This window comes from Caretta caretta, chromosome 4, assembly GCF_965140235.1.
Source record: "Caretta caretta isolate rCarCar2 chromosome 4, rCarCar1.hap1, whole genome shotgun sequence".
NCBI classification, from domain to species: domain Eukaryota; kingdom Metazoa; phylum Chordata; order Testudines; family Cheloniidae; genus Caretta; species Caretta caretta.
In genome coordinates, this window is record NC_134209.1 from 109015736 (window position 1) to 109043171 (window position 27436).

The 27436-nt window shown below is 41.2% G+C and overlaps 1 protein-coding gene across 4 annotated transcripts in view; it reads right to left on the bottom strand.

The window, feature by feature from the left end:
- The window catches only part of KLHL5 (kelch like family member 5), a 95648-nt gene extending 68433 nt beyond the window's left edge, over positions 1-27215 (bottom strand). The window contains exons 1-3 of one of the 4 annotated variants that reach the window (XM_048848556.2): positions 26962-27201; positions 16416-16499; positions 15562-15716 (exon numbers count right to left, since the gene is read on the bottom strand). The gene's annotated coding sequence lies outside the window, so the exon portion shown is untranslated. Of the gene's footprint in view, positions 1-15561; positions 15717-16415; positions 16500-26407; positions 26433-26961 lie in introns of those variants that run through there. The other 3 variants (XM_048848554.2, XM_048848555.2, XM_048848553.2) reach the window with 3 other exon arrangements.
- Positions 27216-27436: the final 221 nt, after the last annotated feature.

Consider the following 27436-nt stretch of genomic DNA (forward strand, 5'->3'; position numbering starts at 1 on the left):
CAAGGTCATTTTGAATTCTAATCCTGTGCTCCAAAGTGTTTGCAACCCCTTTTTATTGCTGCATTTCCAAAATAGCTTTTGGAAAACCAAATACCATTATTTGTTATTTTTACTTGGACTAAACTATTTCAGATGATAGAAACTCTCCTCTGTTCACTAAAGTGATCCCTATTTTTTACTCTCAGACACTAGAAGTCTAAAATATGTTAAGTGTTAGCATATAAATCACCTGGTCCAAGTGTCTCTGAAAAAATATTAATTTTCACTTACAATACTATCAAAAAAATTTTAAGGAAGCTTTGATTCTATGGCCAAGTTGTCTACCACTGGCAGACATCTCAAAGTGACAAACATTTAGGAAGAAATTAATTCCTGGCACACACCACTTTCTTACAGCAATATCGGATCAAACGTATTTTCGGGAAAAAAATGTGACAAATTCCTTGGACAATCCCTCAGAGAAAGTGCTTAAGGATTGAGATATACTGCTTTTTCTCACCAGCTCTCCTGGGTGACACAAAAATCTGGATATCAAAAGGACATGATCCTTCGATCTAATCTAATGCTTCCAGCCATTTTGTCCTCCTTGAATCAGAAGATATTTTTCCAAAAACGCAAATGGTCAAATCTGTTGTTTTAGGAAATTTTATGCCTTAAGAATTAATCTTTGAGAAAACTAAACATTTTCCTCTCTCTGTAGACCAATTCCACCTCAGACAAACCATTCTCAATACTATACAAAAAGAAAATATAATTGAGAGATTTCCCATTTTCCTTCTTAGCCTTTATGCCCGTGAAATAAAATAATAAGCATAGCCAGACACAGAGGTCATAATTCCAATAGAACCTTAGATAATTATCCCGTAATTCAGGTTTTTTGTAATTCCTATAAAGTGGATTCTATCCTCCTTCAAGCAATATGTGTGACACAAAACAAAGATCAGAAGACACTACATGACTCAGTCAAGAAATTGACTCATTTGACCTTTCTACACTGCACATATTTCAAGAATCTAGCCTTCTCTTTCCCATCAGACCTGGCCAACTTTGTTCTCACGTCCTCTAATTAAACAGAAATATTGGCAACTCACATCACGTCTTTTGACATAAATTATCCTCTTGGGTTGTTCAGATCGAAGTGATTTTCCCAACAGGAAAAGAGGACATTACTTGGATGTTGTCCTATCAAAAGTGTACTTAAAAAGAAACTTCTCTCCACATTTTTCAGTAACTGCACCAGCAGCAATTCATAAGTAACAAAAACCAAGCCAAAAACTTCCTTGGTTTTATCTCTAGGTCCTATCCATTTGGGAATTATCTGAACTAATAATTCTCCAGTTCCAATGTCTAAAAATCAAGTTTAGCCCTCTTCCAGTATTTTTCTCAAGAAGTATCCTCCCAGTATCCACAGCTCTTATTCATTTTGGCATTATCTAGTGAGAAATATAGTACCCCTAAATGCTACAATTCCTTTTCCTGAAGAATTGGCACCAATTTAATTTTCTGATAGTTCTTTCAAAGTACACAGCAATGCCACTGAGGCCCTGTTTCACAAGACTCCCCAAAGCATTTTCCCATTACACATGCAGAGTCACAACTGAATAATGGTGGCATACATGAACTTCCAGATAGGAACTAAGAACAAAAATCTAAACCACAAGCACCAAAATTCTTGCATTCCTGGAGAAGCAAGGCCTGTCTACCAAGATAACATACACGCAGAGCAAGATAAACCTCAAAGCGGACTGGCTCGGCCTCCAGAAGAAAGTGAGAGCTGAATCAGGATGAAACGAAAGGACAAAGGTCTAACATCCAATTTTCTCTTTTGTCACAGATGGTAAGTCTGACAGTCCAATACAAGATTAACTACTATCTTAACCTTCTTAAATCTAACTTTTTGTGTAGTATTTTAAAATGGTTTATAACTATTTACTAATTTATCTTCCCCTCACCATTCACTACCCTGTTTCACACACATACAGATCCTAGGGTCGCTCTTTAAAATGCTTCATCTAATTTTATTAAAAGGTATATAATATATTGAGAATACTTATGAAGTGAAGAACTAGTTGGATTTTCACTGAAATGCATTTACTGTATTTTCAACTATAGTTCTCTGGCCAAAATTCAGTCAACTACTTATGCAAAAATGCAACTGAAATTTAAATTAGCTAGTTGAAGGAAATAAATCACTGATTAACTAAATTTAAATTGTGGATTTATGACAGTGTGGGAAGATCAAATGATAATTACCAAAGCTTTATTATACTGTATCTGCTTGGGAATCTTAATAGATTCTCTTTCTTTTTTTTTTTCTAGAAGAATACTTCAAGGCTTAAAATTCCATGCATCTTCTTAGTGAAAAGCTTGCTGAGCCTTATCAGGTTTAGGCTAATAGAAATAAGAAGAAAGATTTAATATACAAAATACTTCTGATTTCATATTGTAATTATAACCAGAGATTGCATAGGTTTGTTACTACAATGACATTCAACACCTATGATTTTTTTTGCTGTTTTTAGACATATTTTAGTTTTTAAGTTGAGTCAAAATTTATTTAGATCAAATTAGATGTAAACAATGTAGAAGGCATTATTCAACACAAAGCTATAATACTAGGTAGCTTAATTATATGAAAGTTAGCATAAAACAATGACTCCAATAATGGCTATACTAACTTTGACCATGAACAACAAAATGCTTTCTTGTGAGTTCCCTCCCACTTCCCTCCACCACTGCACACGCATGTGCACACTCTTGCTTTGTCACTCAACCTTGCTGATATCTTTGTGTTCTGTACAGTTTAGATTTTAAGCTTCCGTGGACTTGGATCATGTCTTATTGCATCTATGAAGTTATGTACACCTACAGTATTAAATAATATAAGCCAGATACAATGAATAAATACGTTCCTAAACTGTTTTATAGGTAATAGTTAATTTTAGTCTTGATAAGAAGAAAACCTAACATTCAAGAACATTCAAGAACAAGAGGAGCGAGAGACTTTGCTTATACTACACAATCTGTCTGCTACTAACAAATATAAGAATGGTGTGCAGGTTTTTATAATGTGGGCTATTGTCCACTACCAATAAGAACAATTAACAGTTTAAACTTAAACTAGACTGATTAATGCATATGCTATTTCAACCTTTCAAATGATAGTGAAGTCTGAATACATCTCATATCTTGAGATTGCTTGCTACTGCAAGAACTCATACATAATGCTTTTCTCATCTGCTTTCTGATTACTGTATTATTGATGATGCCATACATCTATATCCTCTCTTCCTGTAAAAGTTGATCAAAATGCCAGCAAATATTGGGAATTTAATGGCAATGCCACTAAGTTTCTACATACATAAAGTACAATCAAGATTCATAGCATTATGAATTTTGAAGTATTTCTTATTTCAGTATTGTTCACATTTTAAATGTTACACCTGTGTATATCTAACATGTCCTATAAATTTGTTTAAAGTGTTGTCACTCTGCCAAATGGGACAAACTCCTGCAACTTCATACTGAATCACATCAGGTCTGCTATACTTGCATTGTGCTGTAGTATTGTGGAGAGGCCGGGGTGGGGAGAAAGGAGAGATGGGGATGGATGGAACATTAGGGAAAGAGAAAACTTTCAAGGACAATCTCAAAAAGGCTTTAATTTTAAGGTAGCTCTGTGATAAATCAAGTGGGGGGAGCTCCCTTTTATGGGCACCCAGCCAGCCAGTTAGCTATAAAGTCCCTCTTGGTGGCTGCTTGCTTTACCTGTAAAGGGTTAAAAAATCCCCAGGTAAAGAAAAGGGAGTGGGCACCTAACCAAAAGAACCAAAGGAAAGGCTAGAACTTTCTAAAATGGGAAAAATGCTTTCCCTTTGTCTCTCCCTTGTTTTCTCTGGGCTGCAGGAACACGGAGGAGCAATGCTATAAGCAGGAATGCGGTGTAAGGTTTGAACCCAGTATGAAAAATTATATTCCATACCTAGAAGGAATCATTGGGACAGGGAATGTTTAGATAGACGTGATCAGGTTTATTTCTTTATTTTGACTGGTGGATCTCCTCTGTGCTAACCCCAGATACTTTTGTTTGCTTGTAACCTTCAAGCTGTACCCCCAAGAAAGCTATTTTGGGTGCTTAGGTTTTGCTCCTTTAAAATCTAGCAAAAGCCTAAGTTCCAAATGTATTTCCTTTCTTTTTGTTTTTAATAAAATTTACCTTTTTTAAGAACAGAATTGTATTTTTGGTGTCTTAAGAGGTTTGTACATATGTTGTTTAATTAGCTGGTGGCAACAGATAATTTCCTTTGTTTTCTTTCTCAGCTCTACCCCGGAAGGTACCCCACAGGGAAGAACTCCCAAGTGCTCCTTCCTGGGTTCGAGGGTCTTTTTTGCATTTGGGTGGTGGCAGTGTTTACTAAGCCAAAGTCAGAGAAAAGATGTAACCTTGGGAGTGTAATATAAGCCTGGAATGGCAAGCATTAATTTTTAAAATCCTAGCGGGCCAACACCTTCTGCACTCAAAGTGCCAGAGTGGGGATTCAGCCTTGACAAGCTCTCTTCTTACTTAAAGATTAGTTGTTCATTGCACAGGAGTCTAGTGGGCTGCCAAGAGACAAAAAACCTTTAGTTTTTTGATAGTGGTGGGAAGGGAGTAGGGAGTGGAGGGAAGTCATGGAAAGCAATATTCAAAATCCTTCTGTTTTCTCCTCCTACCCTTCATTGCTCTCTCCCCGCTTTCTCTGAAAGGACTCTCTTCCATCTATACTCTGAGAAGAAGAATGCATGATCAAAAGTGAAACAGGTTATGCATAAAGCAGGCAGCAAGAAGATCTTCATATTGGATTTCAATATTTAGCAAGGCTCCAAGTGCAGAATTATTTACACATGGGAATGTGACTGTCAATACTAGACCATGAGCATGAAGGAAGTGCATAACCACAGGAGGATTATAATAGACCACACACACATGGAAAACCCTATGTAGAACAGATAGAACAAAGAGAATCAATTTTTTTGGCCAATAAATCTTGGCAGTGAACCTATAAAACATACATTTGTAAATCTATTAATTTAGGTTTTCTTGTGCAAGTTTTGGCATCATTTAGAGGCCAGAGCAGGACTATTCCCATCATCTGTTTTGTTCTATGATTGTTAGTATTTTTGCCACACCCAAACCCAACTTTCTGAAGGAAAAATGGTTCCCTCCAGTTTAAAGCTTGCTTTGTTTATGAGGAGTTGCTAAGTAGGCCACGCTTTTCTTACTTATGAACAACCAGGAGTACAGTTAATTAAAAAATATTTTATGCTGCATTATTTAAAAATAATGGGAGAAAATGCAAGTGTTTGAAAAGCTGCTCAGAAAACCAAAAATTTGAACTTTACAACCTCTGTATGGATTTCTTTTCCCCTGGAGCTTTCCCCCCACCCACTCCAATGGCAATTTCCTAGTGCTACTAAAGCTGATTCACAGTCACTCTTAGTTTAGTCAATGTTACCTTTTTCTGGTACTACTGTGATGAGCTGATGATTTTTCAGGTGATGCTGTCATGAGCTGACAGGTGAAATTCTCCAACATATATCCTGTTTGACAGGAGCAGTGAGCCTCAAAGACTTCTTGAGGAGAAAATATCCACATGGAATAAGAAGAGTACAATACTACGAGCTGTAGTAACTACATGTAAAGACTTCAAAATCTGGGAAGAGGTAACATATTCCACTTTCTATACAATATTTCCAAGTTGGGCTGCTCTTTTATTATAAATTCTGTTTTAGCTGATTGTGCAAGAGGAAGTTTTCATATATTCTACCAAATACCTTGGATCTGCCATTGAATGAAAGCAGCCTCTGCAGTAAGCGTGTTACCACACAGGCACTTACTACGCAACAAACTTGCGGATACCACAAAAGATGCCCTGGCAATCAACCAGAGGGCTGTTTACAAGCATAAAGAAGCCCAAATGGGATCACACATATGATGACTAAGCTAGCATCTAACTGAAAAGGCAAATTCCCTGGACTCGATTTATTTTTATTTAATTTAGGGATGATCAGTGCAATCTTCTTGGCTATGTGAGTAAACAATATTGGCTTTTTAGGACTTATCTACACTTAATCATAGAATCATAGACTTTAAGGTCAGAAGGGACCATTATGATAGTCTAGTCTGAAACTTCTGCACAACGCAGGCCACAGAATCTCACCCACCCACTCCTGTAACAAATCTCTAACCTATGTCTGAGCTACTGAAGTCCTCAAATTGTAGTTTAAAGACTTCAAGGTGCAGAGAATCCTCCAGCAAGTGACCTGGGCCCCATGCTGCAGAGGAAGACGAAAAACCCCCAGGGCCTCTGCCAGTCCGCCCTGGAGGAAAATTCCTTTCTGACCCCAAATATAGCGATCAGCTAAAGCCTGAGCATGTGGGCAAGACTCACCAGCCAGCCACCCAGGAAAGAATTCTCTGTAGTAACTCAGATCCCACCCCATCTAACATACCATCACAGGCCACTGGGCACATCTATTGCTAATAGTTGAAGATCAATTAATTGCCAAAATTAGGCTATCCCATCTTATCATCCCTTAAAACACTTAATACACTACAGTGGGACTGTTGCACCATGCAATGGCCCTGCCATGGCGCTCAGTGTAGACACTACCTACACCAAACAGGAGGGATTTTCCATTCGCCATAAATAATCCACCTCCCAGAGAGGCAGCAGCTAGGTTGACAGAAGAATTTTTCCATCAACCTAGCACTGGCTACAGGGGGACTTAGGTCGGCTTAACAATGCCACTCAGGGTTCTGGATTTTTCACACCCCTGACTGACATTAAACTGACCTATTTTTTTAGTGTAGACCAGACCTTGATGTCCAATAGAAGTAAAGAACAAAAATGTAGCATTTAGGAATACTGCATTGCCCACTAAATAATGCCAACATGAATAAGAGTTGCAGATATTGGGAGGATACTATTTGAGAAAAATATTGCAAGAGGACTAAACTTGAAAAAGTAGTTTCTCAGGGAAACAATATTAAAAGGCATAATTGCAAATTATCCCGATGCTAAGGAAATATAGGAAGAATAGTAAGAGGGCATTACGGCTCTGTAGTGAGGTGGAGTGGCCTCCCTCCAGACTTGAGAGCAAGGAACCACTACCCTCCCCCGGTGGGCAGAGCCAGATCCGCTCCACCTACTCGCCAGAAATACCAGAGCAGGACAGGAAGTATAAAGAGAAGGCCCTGCAGCTCAGTTGAGTGGGAACCACAGAAGGAGACAGACCTCTCCAGCCTGCTACCAACCGCTGCAAATGAGCCCACACTGCATAGCGCCCTGCCTCCGGAAGAGGCCGACCCCGGAGAAGAGTTGCCAGGACTGCCGTCAGCAGTATACCCTGAGGAGACAGAGGACCCTTGGACCACGGAGCCCCCTCTCCAAACTGTGGTAGGAAGTAGCCTGAGGAAACCAGACTTTAGTCCAGTTTTGTTGCAATAACAGGGGTCAGTGTGTTGCAACTAGAATCCCTGCTGACCCGGCAGAACACTCCGCCATTGTTAGGGCCGTGGGCTGGGAACTAGTGGAATTGGGTGGAGCCAGGTCCCCTTACCTTCCGCGCCATCAACCCCACCCCTGGCCATTGCACCCCTAGGCCAGAAGGCCTGTGCTTGGCTTGTGGCTCCCACCTCTGCCCAGTCAGGAGATGGTGAGCCTAGTGTGTGTGCTGGCTGCCTCAGCCGGGAGGCTTAGACTAAAGCCAGCTCCCTGCTCTGCCCTGCCCAAAGGCAGGGTGACCAGGTGTCTGGTTTTTGACCAGAACAAACAGTCGAAAAGGGACCCTTACAACTCCGGTCAGCACCGCCGACCGGGCCGTTAAAAGTCCAGTCGGTGGTGCTGCAGGGCTAAGGCAGGCTAGTCCCTACCTATCTTGGCACCATGCTCCGCCCCAGAAGCAGCCAGCAGTTCCAGCTCCTAGGCAAAGGAGCCACGGGGCTCTGTGCGCTGCCCCCGCCCCAAGCACTGGCTCTGCACAGCCAATGGGAGCTGGGGGGCAGTGCCTGCGGTGGGGGGGGGGGGGCAGTGCACGGAGCCTCCTCTCCCCCTGCCTAGGAGTCAGACCTGCTGGCCACTTCCAGGGAGCAGCATGATGCCAGGACAGGCAGGCAGCCTGCCTTAGCCCCACTGCGCTGCTGACTGGGAGCTGCCAAAGGTAAGCTCATGTCCCAAACCCAGAGACCCCTCTGGCACCCCAAACCCCTCATCTCCATCCCCAGCCCAGAGCCCACACGCCCATCCCAAGCCCTCACCCCCCCACACCCCAAACCCCAGTCCCAGCCAAAGAGCCCCCTCCCACTTTCTCAATCCCTCCCCTGCAGCCTGGAGCCCCCTCCTTCACCCCAAGCCCCTCATCCCAGGCCCCACCCCAGAGCTTGCACCCCCAGATGGAGACCTCCCTCACCCCAACTCCCTGCCCAGCCCAGAGCACCCTCCTGCACCCTGAACCCCTCATTTCTGGCCCCATCCCTGAGCCCGCACCCCCAGTTAGAGCCCTCACCCACTCCCACACACCAACTCCCTGTCCCAGCCCAGTGAAAGTGACTGAGGGTGGGGGAGAGTGAGCCACTGAGGGAGGGGGAATGTAGTAAGAAGGGGTGGGGCCTCAGGGAAGGGGTGGGGCAGCAGGCGGGGCCTTGGGGAAGGGGCGGGGCCAGAGTGCTTGGTTTTGTGCGATTAGAAAGTTGGCAACTCTACCCAAAGGGCGAGAGCCCTAGACTGTGTGTGTGTGTGTGTTCTGGCTGCCTTAGCCAGGAGGATTAGACTAAAGCCTTCGCCCTGCTCTGCCCTGCCAAAAGGGCCAGAGTCCTAGACTGTGTGTGTGCTCACTGATTTAGGCTAAAGCATGCTCCCTGTTCTATCCCGCCCAAACGGGTAGAGCCACAGACTGTTAATTACTGCCAGCCCCAGCCAGGAGGCTCAGGGCTAACAGACTGCTCACTGCTTGACCCCACCCAAGAGGGCTAGAGCATCAAACTGTTACTGCTTGTTTGCCTCTGCTAGTGGCTATAGAACTATAGACGTCTTACTGCTCAGCCCTGCCAGCGGGACCCAAGCTAGAGTGCCGTTGCCTGACACAGAGAGGCGGAGGCAACCCTCCCCACTTGAGAGAGAGGGACCACTACAGGCTCCTTCAGGAGCTCTTTAATGATATGAAAATTTTAAAAAACCTACTGTCAAAGTTTGACTCAGACTCACAATTTATCAGACCACTCTGTTTTATTAGCAAAGCTGCTCTGCTAATACATTTAGAAGTGAGCCCCCCGAGTGGGGCTTGTGTCTCTTAATTTATACAGTTTTTGGAGAACAAGTTACAGAGAAGTTACAGACAAAAGAAGAAAAAAGATTTTAGTCACCACCCTTTGAGATCCCTGAGACCAGTCACATATCTTCAATTACCTGCCACCCTTAATCTCCTTTAACAGCTTCCAGTTAACTAATTGCCCTTCACACCTTCCATTCTGATGCCTGCTTCTTAGACGTGCTGGCTCTATCTTAATTGCTTCTCCATTCAAAAGCTAACTGTCCCTACCTGTGCTCCCTCAGATACTTTGTAACATGTTTTGGCATGCCCTCTCATATACAATGTATCCAGCATGTCCCCTTATACAACGCTATACTTATACAACGTTATACTTCCACACTACAAAAAGTGGAAAAGTGGATGAATTGCTAAGAAGGGGTACAAAAGAATAGAACAAGCATGTAGCAACAAAATCAGAAAGGCTGAAGCACAAAATGAGCTACACCTAGCAAAGGACAATAAGAGGAGGCTCTTTAAATACATTAGGACCAACAGAAAGACCAAGGGAAATGTATGTCCTCTACTTAGCAGAGAACGAGAGCTAATAACTGATGACAAGAAGACTGAGGTTGTAATGCCTATTTTGCTTCAGACTTCACAAAAAAGGTCAGTCGTGACCAGTCATTTAACACAATATTAACCACAACAGGGAAGGAATGCAAGCCAACATAGGGAAATAACAGCTTAATGAATATTTAGATTAGTGAGATGTATTCAAGTCAGCACACCCTGATGAAATGCATCCTAGGGTACTTAAGGAATCAGCTGAAGAAATCTCGGAACCAGTAGCAATTATTTTTGAGAATTCAGAGAGGATGGGTAAAATCACAGAGGACCGGAGAAGGGCAAACATAATGCCTATCTTTAAAAAGGGGAACAAAGAGGATCCAGGGAATGATAGACCAGTCAGCCTAACTTTGATATCTGGAAAGCTACTCGAACAAATTATTAAACAATAAATTTGTAAGCATCCAGAGGATATTAGGGTTATAAGGAAGAGTCAGCATAGGTTTGTCAAAAACAAATCATGCCAAACCAACCTAATTTCCTTCTTTGACAGAGTTATTGGCCCAATGGATGGGGGGAACCATTAGATGTGATGTAATAAGGCTTTTGATACAGTCTCACATGACAATCTCATAAGCAAACCAGGAAAAAACAGTCTAGATTAAATTACTGTATGGTGGGTGCACAACTGGTTGCAAGACGGCACTCAAAGAGTAGTTATAAGTGCTTTGTTGTCAAACTGGGAGAGCATATTTAGTGGGGTCCCGCAAGGGTCAGTCCCAAGTCTGATACTATTCAATATTTTCATTAATGACTTGGATAATGAAGTGCAGTAAGCTTATAAAATTTGCAGATGACACCAAACTGGGAGGGATTGCAAGCACTCTGGAGGACAGGATTGAAATTCAAAATGACCTTGACAAATTAAAGAATTGATCTGAAATCAATAAGAAGAAGTTCAGTAAAGACAATTGCAAAGTACTACATTTATGAAGAAAAAAATCAAATGCACAACTACAAAATCCTGCTTAAAAGAATTTGGGGGTTACAGTTGATCACAAACTGAATGAGTCAACAATGTGATGAAGTTGGAAAAAAGGCCAATATCATTCTGGGGTGTATTAACAGGAGTGTCATATGTAAGACCCGAGAGATAATGGTCTCACTGTACTCAGCACTAGTGAAGCCTCATCTGGAGTACTGTGTTCAATTCTGGGCGCCACAGTTTAGGAAATATGTGGACAAAGTGGAAAGAGTCCAGAGGAGAACAAAAAAAATGATAAAAGGTTAAGAAAACCTGATGTGTGAGTGAAGGTTAAAGAAACTGGACATATTTAGTCTTGAGAAAAGACCTAGTAATAGTCTTCACATTTGTTAAAGGCTGTTACAAAGAAGACGGTGAACAATTTTTCTCCATGTCCACTGAAGGCAGGACAAGAAGTAATTTGCTTAATTTGCAACAAGGGAGATTCGGGTTAGATTTTAGGAAAAACTTTCTAACTATTAAGCTCTGGAATAGGCTTCCAAGGGAGGTTGTGGAATCCCCTCCTGTGATTGTTGTTGCCTGGGGAGGACCACACTGAGATTGCTCAATCAGGGCAAACTGAAAAGAATGATGCAGATGATCCCCAAAACTGGTGGTTATTCTAGTAATTAGATTCACCAATCCAGAAATAAAACAGCTTCTGCAATAAACTGGTTACCCCAAAGCCAAAAACAGTTCCCTTAAAGCAATCCAGCCTTGTGCTCCCACCCAGACAGCTAAGTCAAATATGAGGAGGATTACTAAAAGTCTTGTTCATCAGAAAGTTCTATCAACCCCAGGGGATTGGACACATTACCCACCAGGTCACTCAGTATTTCAGATATTACCCAAATATACGCTTTCAGCCAATTCTTATTAACTAAACTAAGATTTATTTAAAAAGAAAAAAGAGAAAGTATTGTGGTTAAAAGATCATTATACATAGAGATATGAATAAAGACTTAGGTCAGCTTCATACAAGCAATAGTGAGCTACTGAGTAGCAAAAGTTCTTTCCAGAATCAGTTCATCAGGCTATAGTCCAAATATGCAGTCCATATATAGACTTTGTTCTAATTCTTCCATGAGAATCATAGAATCATAGAATATCAGGGTTGGAAGGGACCCCAGAAGGTCATCTAGTCCAACCCCCTGCTTGAAGCAGGACCAATTCCCAGTTAAATCATCCCAGCCAGGGCTTTGTCAAGCCTGACCTTAAAAACCTCTAAGGAAGGAGATTCTACCACCTCCCTAGGTAACGCATTCCAGTGTTTCACCACCCTCATAGTGAAAAAGTTTTTCCTAATATCCAATCTAATATCCTAATCCTAATATCCAATCTAAACCTCCCCCACTGCAACTTGAGACCATTACTCCTCGTTCTGTCATCTGCTACCATTGAGAACAGTCTAGAGCCATCCTCTTTGGAACCCCCTTTCAGGTAGTTGAAAGCAGCTATCAAATCCCCCCTCATTCTACTCTTCTGCAGACTAATCAGCAGGGTAATCCAAACTGGAGCTGGAGACCTCAGTTTTGAGACTCAAGCTTCTCCTAACCAAACTTAAGCAGATCTAAGATACAGGACTGCGACCCTAGCATTCTTTTATAGATCTGTGGAAGTCTATTGATAGCCTCTTGATAGCAGGTATTCCTTGGGTGAAGAATAGTGGCTTTGAAGTAAAACCTATTTTCTATGTATACACAGGTACTTAGCTGCATTCATCTGCATAAGATAATATCCTTTAATCAGTTCCTAGACAGTTTACTAAACTTCAAAGAGAAATACAGTCAATGATGTTATTAAACCCAAGTTTCATCTAAATGTTAATATTCCCTTTTGATCTCTGAATCAACAGAATATAGTAACAGACAGGAACCATCTGGTTACATTAACCACCTCTAACAAGATATGGGTAAACACAGACAAATACAATCACTATTTTCTTCTAATTCTCTAACAGTACAAGTCTACATTTCAAAGCTCTAGTCTATCTAACATGGCTGTGTTAGTTATTTATAAGGAATGGCCCTAATTTGTCTTTAAAAGGTAGAATTTGGGTCATTGGGTCAAGTTGCTTACCCCTTTCTGGCTCAGTGTCACACCATCATTGGAGGTTTTAAAAACAGATTGGAAAACACTTGTCAGGGATGATCTAGGTTCACTTGGTCCTGTCTCAGCGCAGGGGGCTGGACCTGATGACCTCTCAAGGTCCCTTCCAGCCCTACATTTCTCTGATTCTAAGAATTCTTGTGAAGCGTGACTGCAGATGCCAATGAATTCTTAAATGGACACAAAACATACACAAAGTAAGCTTGGTCAAATCTAGACCTTTCTGGATGGTCATCTGCATTTCTAGCCTTTTACCATCTCAAAAAAGAAATGCAGATAAGCTGCATTTGCCACATAAAAGACACTGCAGTTGATTCATCACCTTGTGATAATCAGCTATTCGCTGAGTAAATGACTCAATGAACACAGAATTTCTTCTTCAACTTGTATCTTATCAGATTCCTTATCCTGAGGAGCGTATCAGAAACTCAGAGTGTTCAACCTTTTCATCAACTTCATACACCATTAAATAGATATGCAAAAAAAAATTCAAAATCTTCAATGACACAATGAGTTACATTATTTAGCCATGGCTAGATTCATCCAAAGTTAATCTGCAAGCTTCAGTCGGCCTCTTTTTATTAGGCAGTCCACTGTAGCCTTTGGCACTAGATTCTAAAATATTTAAAAGCTTGTTTCTTAACACCTCTCTTTCCTTGTTTCAATCTTGCCTTATTATTGAGGGATCAAACATATCCATATGTTTGTAATGCTCTCTCTTTGAAGAGTAGTTCTTTACATTGCCGGTATTGGTGTCTACACTGCAGCTGGGAGTGAGCTTCCCAGCCTAGGTAGACAGACTCTCGCTAAAAAGAGCAGTGTGAACATTGTGGCTCAGGCTGTAGCTCAGGTGAGTTCAGAGCCCAAGCTGCAGCCTGAGCCCCAACATATTTTTAGCACGCTAGCACAGGTCTGTCTTCCTGGGCTGCGAGGCTCACTCCCAACTGCTGTGCAGCTCACTCCCAGCTGCTGTGCAGACATACCTTATGGGGTGTGTGAGAGACACAAGAAACAAAAGAGGTAAAGGAGAAGGAGGATGAACAAGGAAAGAGTTGGTTCTATGACCATACCAGCTGACAAAGAGAGGGACTGACAATTATAATCTGAAATATTCAGATGTATCAATACACATGTGCCTCAATAGTTTTACTGCTTTGAATGATTCTGTGGCTCAGAAGGCATACCACTCAAATTTCTATGTTGAAATTGTTTGAGTGTAATATGCTCCACCACCACCCGCCGCCCCCAAAAAGTCAAAATTATGTTTTCCTAGAATTATATAAGTAGTAATAAAGACAGTGGAACAATTTACATTTACTGTATAAAATGTGCACTGCTATTGATAACATGACAGAAGTTAAAACAAACACAGAGAAGGACCTGTTTCTGTAGTAATATCACATGAATGAGTTTTAGACAATATTGGAAAACTGATTTTCCCCTCAATATTTCTTTATCAAAGAACCAACATTGAAAATGGTTCTATTGTTCAAGCAAGTAGCAGTTGATCAATTTCCATTTTTAATACAAATAAGAAATCTTAATTTAATTGGAGATGACCCCTCAGTTTTTATTGCAACAATTCACTTTACAGTGACTTCAAACAAGACTAGATTCCTGCTTATATTAATGTTTTCAGTATTCTTTTACCACCTTGCTTTGTGCAGATGTCAAAGCTATGCTTTTTGAAAGTTACTTTAGCTTTCATCCAAAACAAAAAAGAAGAGACTTGTAAGCTAAAACCTGTCAGTATTACTTCAGTAATGAGATTCAACTGAGCTGTTAGTTCCTCTTCAACTTAACCATTCCTCTCAGTGCAACAATTGCATTTACTGATTCAATATTAAAATATTTTGTTCTGTTTTTCCCACCCCTGATTAAACAGCTTCTCATTTAATGCTTGTTTACAAATTAAAATAGCTTTTTCTGTATTTTAAAAAGAATAAAAACACTTTATAGCAGTACAGGTATTTTTATATGAACCATGTTTTGAAGGAGAGAGCAAAGGAGATAAAGCCATACAAGACTATGTTCCAAATAACATTAAGGCTCTGAAATCCATAAAAGTAAATTCAGTTCAAACTGTTCAAGTGTTCCTCACTTACTGAGGGGATCTGACAATGTGTGGCACAACAAAAAAGGAAGGGATGGAATTTCAGTCTAACTTTGAAACTACTATTCTTTTGTGAGCTAGTCAACTCCATAACATTTGTAACATTCTGTACCTTGGGGGAGCACCCTATAACCCCCATATTCCTCATTTATATTATATTATATATATATAAAAAATTGTGATCTTACATATAAAGCATGCCTTGTAAGGCATCAGGGGAAAGGTTATGATCTGTTGAAAGTCATTTCTCTATCCATATATGTATACCATTAATGCATATGCAATTATGAGAACTGTGTTTTATGGTTGTCACTAAAACATGCTGTAAGTTGGGGAATCAGCCAGATATTAGCTCCCCAGAGGTAACAGCAAGGTATGTAACCAACACCCACGCAGGGTGTCAATCAACCCATCAACCATCACTGTCCAGCAAGGAAGCTACAATGCCGTGACTCACCTGCATGAGGCCACACCAGGGGAATTTGCTCAACCTTGCCTGGAGACTCAGCAATGCCCACCCAGACATGCTTGGACTTGTGTTTTCCAAGCACAAGGACTGAAGGTATAAAACAGACACCGTGGCCACGTGCTGGGTTGTTCTCCTTCGCCCACCTACACTGCAAGCAACAAGGACACTCTGAAGACTCCAACTGAGCGGACTGACCCAGATTTCAAGGGTGAAATCTGTGTACTATGAACTGCAATATCCCCAGAGGGCGGGGGGTGAGAAAAATTGCTTAATCTAGATGTTTCCCAGTCTAATAGGGTTGAGAGTTTAGATTACGTGCTTATATTTTCTTTTCTTTTGGTAACTAACTCTGACTTTTTGCCTATCACTTAAAATCCACCTTTTATAGTCAATACATTTGTTTTACTGTTTATCTTTACCTGTGAGTTTGTATGAAGTGTGTAGCAAATGTGCTCATGTTTGCAAAGGCTGGTGTATATCCACTTTCCACTGATGAGGTGGTGAACCAATTAATAAATTTGCACTGCTCATCTTGAGCAGTGCAAGACAGTGTATTCCTGGGGTACAGTGCTGGGAGCTGGGGGGGATTGGGCTGGTGCCTTTCTCTATGTGATTCATGAGTGGCTCTGGATTCATGCAATCTAGCTGGGTGTGGGGCTCCACATGCGGTTGTGCTGAGTGATAAGAGCACCTGGAGGGAGTTGCTGCTGGTCACTAGCAAGGCTGGAGAGAGTTAAAGGGGCACAGTGGTCCCACAGTCCCAGGCTGCATCCCGGGGGAATCCTTCACAACGTTATTTGAGCACAGTTTGCTGTTATAATAAAAAGATGTATAATAATTACCTATACTGTTTCTCTAGATGTTCATAGAGCCCTGTAGTTCCATTTGTTCTCCTCCTTCAAAATGTTCCAGGTAGATGAGAGAACCTAAAGGAGGAAAAACGCACATTAAAATAATTAATAAAAAAGTGAATGGTTGAAAAAACTGGACATAGGACTGTACCCACAACTAGCATGTAAAACTAACAGGTACCGTGGGCAAGTCTCAAAATAGAATAAATTTAGTTCAATGAGAAATGTACTTAGTTTTCATCCCATGACAGCTGGTGTTGGAAAAGTGTTTTAAAAGAGCCAAGGTCAGAATTTTAGCATTTACATTATCAAAGGAATCTCTCTCTTAAAAGAGAGAGAGAAAAGGTCGTCAGGACCACCAGTGTTCTCCCCTGTTGTCTTTTAGAATCCACTGGCTCATATGCCCATGCTGATGCTGTTCAAAGAAGCATCAACCGAAGCCTTCAGCCATTGCTATCACTGGTCTCCTATGGTACAAGTTCTTTGGCTACCTTAGAAAGTGATACATGGCTTTAAGCAGGGCTCTGCTAAAATAATGTATTAAGTCACGTACTTGGGTACTTGCCTTGAAATGGCCTATGACAGCATTTCTCAAATGCAGCCACTGTGGCCGCATGTGGCCACCAAGAGCTTTTCTTGAGGCCACAGCCTCCTGACCTGTGATTGGGTGGGAGGGGGCAAAGCAGTGGCCCCTCCCTCTCCCTGGTGCTCCTGGATGCACGGCCTTAGTGTTGGTTGCTGGGGCCACCAGCAGGGACTGGGCCCTGCCCACTTCTGGAGACACCTGGGGCACAATGCTCGAGCAGCAGGCAGCCAGTGAGTTCCCCACGTTCCCAGGTGCGGTGAGGTTCATGCCACTGGGCTCCAGCTGCATGGCAGCAGGCCCCATCCTCTGGACATGGGGCTTCAGGCTCCAGCCTCCCCCAGCCACCCACCCACCCCCATTGCCCCTGGCCTAACTGCCTCCCCCGATCTCCCATCCAGGGCTTAATTTGTCCCCAGGCTTGCAGGGCTGCTTAAATCTGCTGTGAAAAGTAGTACTTGTGTGTTTCTTAATATCACTTTTCACCACAGACATACTAGCTAGCAATAAATAAATTACAATGATTTGGATGTGTGTATGTGCATATTTGTTTGTTTTTCCTAAAGCTAATTAAGGATTTTCGGGGAAAGCGTGAGAATGGCCACCAGCAAAAGTTGGTGGCCACACTCTGAGGCCACCAAATAATTTGTCCTGAGAACCCCTGGCCTAGGAGCATGATGCTTCAGTTCTGGGCTAACTAACTGTCAGACACACTGGAGGATTCAAAATTGTTTTCGGTGGTTCTGCAGGACCCAAGAACACTAAGCAACAATTGTGAACCTGATCTTTGCCCTTTCCCTAACCACGCACGAGTAAAGACCATCAAAAGACCACAGTCTAGGCATACCTTTAAATCACTGGGGAGAAAACAACATATGTAGTAACAAATTGCATTGATGGTATACAGAGCAAAAAGCAGGAGGAGGAAATTACAATGAGGGGAGTAACAGGGCCTGAATCCAATTTGGGTCAACATCCATAGCACGGTTACTCCTCAAGAGATAAGACACACCTGAAAGGGGACTAGAGAAAGCTCAGAATCACCTTGATATAGATGTACTAAAGGTACAGTGAAGACCTTTTTGAGTCTCAATGCACATACACATTAAACACACTTGACTGTGTTTAAATATGATTAAATAGCCCACTAGGGTTTAAAACCATGACAAACTGACATAGGGCTGAATATGGCTTTCCTTATCTATGCTGACCTCAAAGTCATGGTCACTGGAATAAAAGACATTCCCCTCTTGTGGGGACCCAGAGCTCAGGCTCCAGTCCGAGCCCAAACATCTACACAGAAATTTGATAGCCCCATATCCTGAGGCCTGCAAACCCGTCATCTGACCTAGGCTAGCTGCAGGCATTTAATTGCTGTGTAGACATACCCTAAGGAATTTACAGAAAAATGGATAAATAAATGAGGTGCTCCCATGTTGACAAACATTGGTTCAAGATAAAACAGTCAGAAGCCCTGATGGTTCCCCAGAATTTCCTTATCAGATTAAAGTAAGTAAGGAACTGAACTCTGAATACAATAGAACAGTCTAGCACCCTCTTCAGGTTCTCCAGTGACTCATATCTTTGAAATCAAAGAGTTCTTGCCTAGTTGTGTGCTTGAAGCAAAAGATCCAAGAGTGGAAAATAAAAGACTACTTTATTTGGAGAAGCTATTTTTCTTACTCTTCTGAGGCCTGCTATGAAGACAATTCAGTAGGATACACAGTACCTGTAATCACAGAATCATAGAAATGTAGGACGAAGGGGCCTCAATAGGTCATCTACTCAGTCCCCTGCACTCAACGCAGGACTAAGGAATAACTAAGACCATTCCTCAGAGGTGTTTGTCTAATCTGTTCTTAAAAATCTGCAGTGACAGAGATTCTACAACTTCCCTAGGCAATTTATTCCAGTGCTTAATCACCCTGACAGTTAGGAAGTTTTTCCTACTGTCCAACCTAAACCTCCCTTGCTGCAGTTTAAGTCCATTGCTTCCTGTCCTATACTCAGGAGTTAAGAACAATTTTTTATCCTCCTCGCAACAAACTTTTAGGTACCTGAAAACTATTATGTTCCCCTCTTAATCATCTCTTCTCCAGACTAAACAAACCAATTTTTTTCAATCTTTCCTCATGCTTCATGTTTTCTAGATCTTGAATCATTTTTGTTGCTCTCCTCTGGACTTTCTCTAATTTGTTCACATCTTTGCCGAAATATAGCGCCCAGAACTGGTGCCTACTTTTAAATGAGCTGCATGTGTGAGGAAAAGTACATTAATAATTAAGTTTTAATCTCATTTGAACTCATTTTCAAACTCATACACAAAATACACACATTTTTGCACATGCCTGACTTGTGTGCATACACTGCCCGATTCAACACCACAAATTAGGATTTACCTGCACAGAATTTTAGGTGTTTATATAGCCCTCATCACCATAGCAGCTGAGTGCTTCACAATGATTAACAGATTTTATCTTCAACATCGTAGTGAGGTAGGTATGTATTATCCTAATTTTACAGATGGAAATCTGAAGCACGGGGTAGCTTGAGTGACGTGCCCAAAGTCATACAGGAAATCTGTGACTGAGCCAGGACCTGAATTCAGGTCTACTGAGTCCAAGTTTGGTGTTTTCACCACAAGACTATCCTTCCTCCCAAAAGTGAAAAAGAGTCAGACATGCCCAAAAGAGTGTATGCACAGGGTTTGATATGGGCTGCCTAGTTTAATAATAAAATATTATTATCAAATTGCTATATATCTAATGTTAAATTATGGTGGGATTTTTTAAAATGCTCAGTGTTGATTAAACTCTGCTACCATTGGAGTCAATAGTAAAGCTCCTATTGAAGTCAAAGGAAGCAGAGTTAGACCACTGACGAGCACTTTTAAAGAGATTACCCTTAAACTATTATCTGTATACAATATGAACACTTTCCGAAACCAGTTAAGAAATAAGTAACTGAATGATAGAGCTATAATTCCATGAAGGAGCTCTGAGTTACATCAAACCATGAGAGCGAAGCTCAAATCTGGCTATGGAATTATAGCTCCATAATTAAAAGTGGGCTTGTTTTCCATTCTACAATATATTACACACACCCCAGGATGACAGATCTGTGCACTGTAGACAAGGACTGTCCGCTGTCCTTTCCCTTGCTGTTGCCACTCCTGTCCTCTCAAAGGTCTGTTTTGGGGTTTGTTTTTTCAGGATAGCATTCCCTCCCACTCCAGTACCTTATCCTTCATAGTGTGGCTCTTGCCTCCCACTCCAATGAAAGCTTCATGGAGTGACTCTCATTGTGATTGCCTTTTCCCTGCCAGCTCTGACAACGATTTGGGGGGCAGGGAAAGGCAATTACCAGCAATTAGTTTAAATTTAGTTCACAGATGTAACATCAGATCTGTGAAATTGAAGATTTTGGAAGACAGGCTGCAGGATGCTTAATACTGCAGTCCACGTATTACAGGACAGTTCTGCACACCTAACAATGCCACAATTTTATCCATGAATAAAAGTTCTGGTTCTCCTCTCCTTGCAGCTTCTGTATTCCAAGAACTCCTCACTGGTTCATTCAGTCTGGTATCTTACCTCTGGCAATGATGTGCTTGACTGAAAGAACGGTGATTATTTAAAAATCCTATTTGAAAATTTTGTGCTTATTATAGTTATTGAGTAACACCCAAGATTAATATAAGTGAAAGTAGCTAGCAAAATAAATCTGTTTTTTACAGTTTATTTTCTTTGTGCATTTGACAGCACTTTGCATGTATTCACCTCTAGTTTCCCATTGTACAATGACTTATGGACTAGTTTTGCCAAGGTTCAATTGAGTAAAGTTACTCACGTGTTTGAGTAGTTCCATTGTCTTTACTTGACATTATCTGTAACTTTTGAACCTAGGCAGTGCAATTCTTATTCATGTGTGTCTAACTCTGAAAAAATGTGTATTACCCTTCAGCGTCAATATTAAAAAAGAAAATTGATGTGACCCTAGTAAAACTATAGACTTTCAGTTTGTACGTTGTTTTTTAAACCTCATGCGGGAATGCAGAACTAAATGATGATAAACTATCCAGTAAATTGCAAGAGAAGAAAAAAATTATTTAATTCTTAACAAATGCATTTTAAAGCCCCCCCGAGATGAATTATTTTCTTCATATGCCAAAGGGAGAACAAGTGTTCATGGAAACATCATGAGTCTGCAGTTTCTGCAGATGTTCTACGGTGACGGCTTTTTAGCTTGATAATCAGTATCTTTACTATATTAATGTTCATAAAATGAAAAATTTAACTAAACTTTATCCTTTGAGATCGATGAAGCACATATGATTCTAATTTGTTCTGGTCCCCATACTGTACCCATCACCATGGTATCCAATGGTCTAATAATATATCTTCTAGTCAAACTTGCAAGTCTTTGCATATAATTTTCTGAATTAAATCAAAAGGGGCAAAAATTAAATTATATATGCTAGTAAATGTCACATTTCATTGACTATTCATTGAAGCCCTGGGCTCTAGCTTACCTGAAAGTGTTCTCTGTGTGACAAAGAAGCTTAATTTGAGTTGATTCTATGAATTTTCTAATGAAGCAGGCCATAAGATTTTAACTTGTTACAAAAATATAACTCTTCAACATAACAAAACAACCTATTTTAGTTTTCTTTAAGCAAGCTTAGGAATCAAACTGCAACAACATACATATGTAAGCAAGACTACATTCCCATCTTATGTACAAGAAAGTTAATTGTAGCAATGTGTAAATTATATGTCAAAGAAAAAAAGATTAAAATATATTTGATTATGATATGCTGACAACTGGAAATACTGCTCCCCAGAAATGCTGCTCCCCAAAAAACATAGGCTTTCCCTAAGTTTAAAAGTAAACGCACAAGGTAAATCATAAGATTAACCAGAGGTTCAGTAAGTAGTTAAGATCCTGCTGTAATCCACGCATCATTATCCACTTCCATAAAACACCAAGCAGAATTTTAAAAACCAACCTAAACTGTAATTATCAGTATTTAGATGTGGGCCCAGATCCTCAAAGGTATTTAGGTGCCTATCTACCTCTTTAGAAAACCAAGTCCACCTCTTGAGGCACCAATGACATTTTGAAAATCATCACTCAGCAGCTGCCTACCCTGCTAGGCACCTAAGTTTTCGCAGGGTAGCATTTGCAAAGCTACCAATGCTTTGATGCTACCCCACAGCTAACAAGCAGCTTTAAGCCCTATCTCAAGCTGAAGCCCCAGAGCAGAATTCTCAAGCTAGCTAGGGGGAACACCAGTCTCGCTAGTGGGGGCCCAATCCTGCAGGCATGCTCTGAGCACACTTAAGACCTGACACACCTCACAGCAGGAGGGCCAGATACAGAGCAACAATAGATGAAAGGGGAGCAGCACAGCACCTGTATAAAAGACAGGTGGGGACACAGGGAAAGAGGGTGAGAGTGAGAGATGTGTTGACTGTGAGCAGGAAAGAGCAAGAAAGAAAAAAAACAGTTTCATCTGATAGGACATGGCCTATCAAGGCATCAAAGACAGGTCAGCCATTTAACTATAAGAGAAAGTTTGTGGATGAGGATTCCAAGAGGACAGAGGTACCTTCTTGGGGCCATCAGCTAGGTGCACTAGGTCAGCTATTTAGGCATCTAAGCCCCTCTCCTTAGTGTTTCACTCCCAACTAGCTTAGGGGTCTCTCCAATGAGCTGCTGGCTTTGGAGGATCCCTTTCTTAGGCAGCCAATTCTCCCCATGCATTGTACAGGGAGCCTGGGCACCTAATTTAGGCTGAGGATTCCACTAAGTAGCAGGCCACCAAGGATATGTCTACACTGCGAAAACATAGAAACAAAATAAATCAGAGCAGAAAATCTCAGAGCCTGGGTCTACAGACTCGGGCTTGTATTGCTTTTGCTACGGAGCTAAAAACAGCCATGCAGACATTTTGACTCGGGCTGGGAGTGGGCTGCGAAGAGCACGAGGTGGAATGTCTACACGACTAATTTTAGCGCCATCGTATGACCTCAAGGTGGACTGACAGAAGGTTTATATAGTTTAAAGACTGCCTCCCATTCACTGTTAGCATAGTCAGGTCTCAAAGGTCAGCATTTTGTTTGATATACCACATGGAACAGATGGGATTTAGAGAAAAAGAGAAGCATTTCTTGCAGCAACTACAAGGAGGTAGAAGAGTCTGTTGTTCCCCTGTCCAAATTGCCTATAGTGAGGAAGAGAAGTAGCATCTACCCACACAAGGAACTCTGTGAAAAGCAGAGAAACTGATCCAAAGGATTGTAGGATGTGGTGTTAGAAGAAAAGCACAGTAATTTTGGGTGACAGGAGGTAAGAGAAGGAAAACCACTCATCTATATTAATTATGAATCTTCAAAGTTACTTTGAAATTAACAGCTTCTTTGCAATGGATGGTAATGTGCCTTGCTATTTTAAAATAGAATATTCTTAGGGTATATTCCAATCTTGCCTGTCAGTGTTTGTGAGACAATGATGGTTAAGTGGATGTCTATTCTCAGACCAATAATCACACAAATGACAGCCCAGATCTTATGTTACTCCATGTTACTACGTGCTACTCCATGCCAATAGATCACTTCATCTGTGCAGAGACCCAGTGAAGTCTACGGGAGTACACAAAGCAGAATAACTTCCAGGATTAGGGCCTATATGTGCACGACAAAGAAACCAAATCCTATTCAAGAGTTGAAATGCAGAACTGTGGTTATATATATTATTTATGGGACAGTTTCTGAACTAGAATAATGGAATTACTAAAATGTGTTTTACAAGATATTACACAGAATGTTAAATTAACTGACTTTTCTAAAGACGTAGACACTGCAGTTCCCTAGAACAAACAAGTATCCGTAGTTTTACAGCCAATCACACATATATACATATATATATTTGGAATTATGTCCAAACTGAAACAATGTTATTGTTCCTATTTGTCACTTCAGATGGTGTTCTAAAATCTATTTTAAAATTTGTGCTCCTAAATACTAGGTTAAAGTTTTCTTGGCAATCCACAATTGAAGATACAGTTCTTAAAAATAATTTTCTGGTATAAATGTGTCATCAACTTGAAGCATAGTTTTCATTTAGAACCCAATTCTGTTCCCACTGAGTCAGTAGCAGAACTCCCACTCCAATATCATCATGCCACAGGATCTGATCCTGCAAACATTCACTCCCTTATATGACTGGATAGCAGATAATCAATAACGGAACTACAATTTAACTACTTAAATGCCTAAAGTAAGCAACTGTAACTGTTTGCAAGATTGGAGCTACACTTTCTCTTTCAAACTACATTTATCTAGCAATGATAAGAATTTTCTATGAATATGTTCCCCTCACCTGTGCTACTGTTCTGTCTCATCCTCACCCTAGTTCAAACACTCTGCCCAATGAACAAAAATTAAGAATTGTAATCCACGTATTTTCTAGCAGTGTTACTATAAAAAAGCAGGCTCAATACAGTTTCTCTTTAAAGTTTCTCTTTAAAAGAGTGTGGTGGTACCGAACATCATGTCAATAAAAATGGCTCATGTCTCTTGCTGTCATTACAAAAAGTAAGTAAAAAATAAAATAAAATAAAGACATCATAATTTGTTCAATGTGTGCCCCTTTAAATCCCTTTCAATTACACATTTCAAGATTCATCCTTGGGGACTTTAAACCACCACCACCATTCTGCCAACATTACAAATATTGAACAACAAGAACAGAGATACTGAAACAGAGATCAACTTCAAGAAAATACTCTGACAACACAGGCTAAAGACAAAGAGAATATAATTCTCATACAAATGCTAGTAATAATCCAATTTTGTGGTGGAACATGTGGGAAGTCCACAAAACAGTACAATAAAGATTTTAAACATATCAGAAGCCCAAATACTGACAGTTTTGGTTGCTTTTGTACAAAAACTTATTTTGAGGCACAAATTTCTGTAGACACTGGGAAAAAAAACAATAGAATTCCCCCAGAGTAGGAAAGGAAAAGGCGAATAATGGAACCATAATGGCAACTTTTGTTGACTTTAAATTCTGAGAATACCAGAAGTCATCAGAGGTGAGATTGAACATTATAGTATGAAGACCTATTTTTCCTGATCTTATTTCTCATACCCAAAATAAGAACACTCATGGAAAGAATCTTCAAGAAAAGGAACTGGAGGTATTGTTTCCAGCAAGATTAAGCAATTACCCACCATAACAGAGCTTTTGTTTTCTTGAACAATTAAATCCTGATCCTTGCAAACACTTAGAACATGTCTACACAGGAAAGTTATTATACAATTATATAGTAAGATGAAATTTAAACTGATATAGTGATACCACTATAATTCCTATGTGGCCACTCTTATTCTGGAATAAGGATGATTTTTTTGTTGTTTAATTTATGTCATTTTGGAAGAGGTTTTAACTAAACCAAAAAAAGCCACTCTTATCCCATAATAAGCATGTCCACAGGGGGAGTTATATCAGTATAACTTGTTAAAACTTTCACATGTAGACAAGCCCTTAAATACCAAGTAGACAGACTTCAATGGGATTAGTGACACAAGCTTATTTTTATGAGTGTTTGGCAGGATCTGGGCCTACATCTAAAGCAAGCAGAAAATTTAAATTCAGAGCAGGTCTTGAATGAGGACATATACTAACTTTTATTTTTAAAGGTAATAATTAAAGAATGGTATCTCTTTCCATTTTTTGGAAACTCAGTTGTTGCCTTATTCTGTTCTACATATATTTCAAGAGATTCCAATTTTACCCTTAATGCAGTTTGTTAGGATATTGCAGGGGGTGTATTTAAAAAAAAGAACTAGAAAAAAGGGATAATATTTGAAAAACTATTATGTTCTCTTTTCAGAGTAACAGCCATGTTAGTCTGTATCCACAAAAAGAACAGGAGTACTTGTGGCACCTAAGAGACTAACAAATTTATTAGAGCATAAGCTTTTGTGGGCTACAGCCCACTTCATCGGATGCATAGCATGGAACATATAGTAAGAAGATGTGTGTATATATATATATATATATATACACATACATACATACACACACGCATACTGAGAAGGTGGAAGTTGCCATACAAACTGTAAGAGGCTAATTAATTAAGATGAGCGATTATCAGGAGGAGAAAAAAAACTTTTATAGTGATAATCAAGATGGCACATTTAGACAGTTGACAAGAAGGTGTGAGGCTACTTAACATGGGGAAATAGATTCAATATGTGTAATGACCCAGCCACTCCCAGTCTCTATTCAAACCCAGGTTAATGGTATCTAGTTTGCATATTAATTCATATTAATCCATATGTTCTCTGTATTTTTATTAAGTATTTTATTTAAATATTAAATAACCTACCCGGATTAGTACGGACACAGGCAATCATTCCTTAATCTGATTTTTGTCCCCTGGATCACGTGTGCAATGCTCGAGAGTGGTATGTGACAAAAACCCCTACCTCAAACCACTGTTTTCTTTAATCTTTCAGCATGGGCTTCAACTCCCATCAATCATCATTCACTATTAATGACTTCAGTGGTGTGCGCTAGATTAGGCTCCCCAGACCAGATTTCTGTCTCGACTACCAGTGGGGCAGCAGGCTGGTACTGCCTGTCAGAAGTGAGACGCCGCTGTTCTCGTCGGACTCCCCCACCAGCTGCCCACACACATAAAGTTGGGTCACCTTTTGCACTTGTCTCAACCCCACGCGACACTGACGCAAGTTTAGTTCAGCTCAGTTCTCTCTCCGCCCCCAGGAGCTCCCTGGGACAGGGGCCGCCGGCTCCTCTGTACAGCGCCTAAGTCCAGCAGAGCGGCAGGATCGCTGCCCCCCCTCAAAGCGCCCCCTCCCTGCAGCCTCTGCCCCCCGGCTGCCGAGCCACACCACCCATCAACCCGTCTCCCCTTCTCACCTCTCAGGGCTGGGGGGGGGGTCGGGGGTGTCACTGGGAGGGCCCGGCCCCTTCCCTCCCTGTCTCGTAGTGCCCGCTATGCCAGGGGAAAGGAGAATGCAGTCACCGGGCAGCCCCCTCCCGGGCCGCCTCTGCTGCAGGACTTCCCGGCTCCGAGCCCCAAACTATTCCCCCAGGGATCCGGTTCTCCACCCCCCCGCCCCTCAGGGCGGCTTCACCCAAGCGGATGAAGGGGACCACAACGAGGGGAGGGGCCCTCAGCCACGCCCTCCGACCAACCGCCGACTCCGCCTCCTCACTGGAGGGGGGGGAAGACCAGCTCCTCCGACCGCCGCCCGCGCGCCGGCTGACAGTTCACTTCCGCACGCCTGAGGGGGAAGGAATTAGAGTCGCCAGCCGCTGGGGTGGAGATATGCAAATTTAGGGGCGGTGTCGCCCCCACACAAGGGAGCGGGCGCGGTTGACTCACGTCGCC